Raw genomic sequence first — 4,415 nt, 5'->3', positions numbered from 1 at the left:
GGAATGTCCGTCAAATCTTCTGTATCAGAACTTTCTTCGTTGGAGAGATGTGCAACCAAAGGCACTTTGTCATTAGCCATCTTCTCAGCGTGGATCCACGCTAGTCTGAGAAACATGTCATATCCTGGATCTTCCTGATTATGTGAAACTTGGTTTCTGTCCAGGTTGAACTTATGTTTACTTTGAGAGTGATGTAGCCATAAGTGTTCACTTTGGGATCACGAGTAACTTCTTTTCGAGTGATGCCTGCGGCTCTGACGGTTTTCAGTGGAATGATGTTGATGGTGGCGTCAACATCGATCAACATTCTTTTGAATTCATTTCCTTTGAGATGGACTATGGTAAGCAGTCCCCAGTCGTGCATCTCCTTGTCTGTGGATGAAGGTTCAAGGAGTATTTCTGGGATGGACAGGTGTCTGACACAATGTAATTCAGTGTTAAAAATGTCTTTCTTTTGTAACTTAGACAGATAGGGCAATTCACAGATATGCTCGATCAACAATTGAACTGCTTCTTTGATTGGTTTTTAGGTGTAAAGGTTCTGATTTGGAGAGGATTCTTGTGTACTCTTTCAGTCCCCAATTAAATCTATTGTGGATCAACCTTCTCTTTGAAGAAGTGCTTCAAAATATTGCAGTTACTTGTTGGATGATTGATGAATCTATGAAGGTGACAGTTCCTAGGATTCTCCATTTTTCTTCAGTTGGTTCTTTCCTGACATATGGCAACTTGATTACACCATCCTGGATCCAAATTTCTAATATTTGATCACCTCTTCAATGGGAAAAGGGAAGTCAGCTTCTGCTTGATCAGCTTCCGTACTGGGTTGGAGCTTGTGCATTCCGAGTTTGATCATACTTCCTTTGTGCCACTACAAGAAAAATGGTCTTGAGCGACCAGGTAGTTTAAGTTGCAGAAGCCCGTATTAAGTCGCTCTAACTCTTATAGCAATAAAAAGTGGCACTTGCTCTGTGGTTGCAAAAGGTGGGATTTGTAAAGGTCTAAAGCAGCTAGGCAATCGCTTTAGTCATCAACCGACCATCTTAGAGCAAGTAAAAAATGCATCGCTTTAAAGCTAGACCAACCATCTTAGAGCAAGTAAAAAATGCATCTCTTTAAAGCTAGACCAACCATCTTAAAGCAAGTAAAAAATGCATCGTTTTAAAGCTATACCAACCATCATAGAGCAAGTAAAAAATACATCGTTTTAAAGCTAGACCAACCATCTTAGAGCAAATGAAATATGCATCACTTCAAGGCTAGACCAACCATCCTAGGAGCAATTAGAAAGCTATGAAACAACCGGCCTGAAGTTGGTTGCTTCGGTTTTTAAGGTGCCAAAATTAAGTTGGTTGCTTCAGTTTTTAAGGTGCCAAATTAATGGAAGTAATTACTAATAAGATTCTATAATTATCCGGTTTTAATTGAGATTAAAAGTAACTAAAACATCTTATATATCATTAATTAACCGTTGCTTTATTACAAGTGATATATACTTCAGTTTCCCCACCCAGTAAAAGACGTTAACTTGTTACCAAAAAAAAAGAAACATAACTGGTTTACAACCCATCCCCGAAAAGAACAAAAGGTCTGAACAAAGGGCAAAAAAGGGTCCAGGGAACGGCATGAGACCTGTATATTCATCAAAACACAATTGCACACACATCATTCATTAATTTCCTCACCATCTTCCTCTCCAGATAGTTCATTCTCCTGATTAACATCAGCACATCCATCATCCTGCAAATCATCTTCGCGCAAGTCATCCCAAGTAAATCCATCTTCAACTTCATTCTCCTGTTGACGTTCATCTTCAGACTCATCTTCTAGATCATCTAGCACGGGTTCACAACCAAGCATCTTCAAAGCCTCATTCAAATACTCTCTGAGATTACGCTCCCCCGTTGAAGCTTTGAGATATCTTTGTCTTGCTTTGCAACTTTCTTCTTTTCAGAGTCCAGCTGTTCTTGGAGAGCAGACATGTGTGCTTCATTTTTCTCATATAGACTGAAGCGAGTAGCAACTTTTGACTTACGAGCACGCTTAACACCAGTACGGCGAGGATCAACAACCATTGCATATATTTCCTCAGGCGTGTAGCTGACTTCCCTAGATGAACCTTCTCACTAATCCGTTTCATCTCTGCTTGCATACACACATAGTAGAAACATGCAACTAATTTAGAGTTCAAACACATGCAGCTATCATGAAATAAGACAAAACAACACAACAGTTACAAAAATATCCTTGTCTTATAAGCAGAATTTTCATTCAAAGTGTAGTAACTAGCATAAAAAAGCAAAAGACGGATGGATCAAATACTATGTTAAGACTACATTTAAACAACTAAGGTTCTATGTATGATCAAAGAACTCATTGCAAAAAAAAAAGTTTACAACAAATCATATTTTGTCAACACAAAAACATGCGGACATTTAAGATATCAACCAACAAAAAATTAATGGATCCCGAAAACTATTCGAAATCATCATATATTCCTGTGTTACTCGAAATCATCATATAATTATTATTTTTTACATATATAAACTATGAACTAAAATAAGTAGCTTGGTAGGCTACTCATTGTCAACAACTTTGTGCTACTGTCAATTGACTAACAACATTATACTAACACACGTGTTAACTATAGACCCAATTCTAATAAAAGAAAAACAGACAACTAGAAACTATCTATTGAAAATGGATTAAATTCTAAATATGTGTTACGGTAAAAAAAAAAAAAAAAAAAAAAAAAGAAGCAAAGAACTTAACTTATCAAAATGGAAAAATGTAGTACAGGACAGAGATAGTTTATGGCCTGTAAGTAAATTACTACTAACAGTAACAAATGACACATGCTACAAATTGTACCTTGTAGGTTGGGATGCTTAGTTTGCATTTAGACTTACAGTAAGCCTCAATCATTATTCTAATATATTAGTAGTGAATCAAGGAAAATTTGTACCTGCCAATCTTCACACAGTTTACCCAGCTTACTAGCCTTGTGAGTTACCATGAACATACTGAGTGGATTAACTGGAGATTTTTGCGCGCCTAACGAAAGAGAACTTGTGAGTGTACCACAACTAAAAATAATTAAGATCAAATTGATACATATCATGTTATCACATCATTTAAGATTGGCAGAACACTCAATCCAGATTGATTAGACCTTCAATAAGTTATTTCTTACTTTCACGTAGTTCAGGGGACAACCACTATAATCACTAGCAAACAACATCAAGTTTAGAAGAAAAAAAGCATACAAAAACTCTAAGGACGTGACATTTGTAAACCAGTAGAACCTTTTTATCACCCTCAATAGTGTACGTACTATGTAGGTCACATGTATAAATAAGCTTAGATAAAGGCCAATCAATGTGCGGGATGAAGAACTTAGGATTTACCCTTTCATACGCTTTTCTGGCAAAGCTCTGTGTACCATTGGTATGGTTCAAAGCTTGTGCCAAAATTATAAACATTAGAAATGATGGGTTTTAATGACAAAAGATGTCTCATACTGGATGCCAATTCTAGCTCCCTCCAGACAGCAAATTACCTGCTCAAATAAAATACCAAATGAATTACTCATTTATTCAAATTTGATAACATAAGAGCACCACAAGCTGGAAATCAGACTTGACCATCACCTCTAGCATATTATGCAAACAGAAAAAGTCATATTCACTAACTGCTCAGCCATTCATAACATCAAACCCCCATCAAATTCTGAATCAAAACATCAAAAACAAGTACAAGGATTAAGAAAGAAAGAGTGAAAAATCAAAATACAATACCCCAAATCGAATCCAATAAATTCAATCAAAAATCCCCAAAATCCAACATATACAGACAAAGATTAACAAAATCAAAGTTTGAAAACCACACAATCCAACCAAATCGAATCCAGATCTTGGGAAAAAATAAGAAAAAACAAGCAAATGAATTGCAGGGCGTAATTGAAATAAAAAAACAAAAACCTAAGTAGTAAAAAGGATATCTCGATCATAAATCTAAGGATTTTAAAAAAATTGAAAAAAAAAAAGGAACCCTACCCATAAGTAAACCAATTCCTTCCGATTCACTTCTCCGCTGAGTAACTCCACAAAATCCTCACTAATTCCTTCCGATTCACTTCTTCTCTGATTTAAATGTAAACCCATTTAATTCACGACATCAAAGTTAAAATCAGAACCCCACATCGAACCAGCAACTGGTAGCAGCACAATTCATGTCTACTCTGAGTCTGTGTTCTTCCCGACCAAGACCTAACCTAACCTAGGAGAACCATAGAAAGTAAATGGTTTGATTTTATGTAAAAGAATTAGGGTTTTTGAAGAGATTTGGTGAATCAGGTGAAGAGAGGGAGAGGAGATGGCGATGATGAGTAAAGATGGGTTGAGTGAATTAGATTT

At 36.2% G+C, this 4,415-nt stretch overlaps 1 long non-coding RNA gene across 1 annotated transcript; it reads right to left on the bottom strand.

Annotated features, from left to right (window-relative positions):
- Positions 1 to 1,902: 1,902 nt before the first annotated feature.
- On the bottom strand, positions 1,903 to 4,415 carry LOC113325059. The gene is made up of 5 exons (XR_003347972.1): positions 4,056 to 4,415; positions 3,651 to 3,729; positions 3,408 to 3,559; positions 2,966 to 3,036; positions 1,903 to 2,142 (listed from the first exon to the last, which is right to left on the bottom strand). It is a non-coding gene; the product is annotated as an uncharacterized LOC113325059 (long non-coding RNA).

Source organism: Papaver somniferum, chromosome 1 (assembly GCF_003573695.1).
Source record: "Papaver somniferum cultivar HN1 chromosome 1, ASM357369v1, whole genome shotgun sequence".
NCBI classification, from domain to species: Eukaryota; Viridiplantae; Streptophyta; class Magnoliopsida; order Ranunculales; family Papaveraceae; genus Papaver; species Papaver somniferum.
This window is presented reverse-complemented; position numbering and strand designations above follow the sequence as displayed.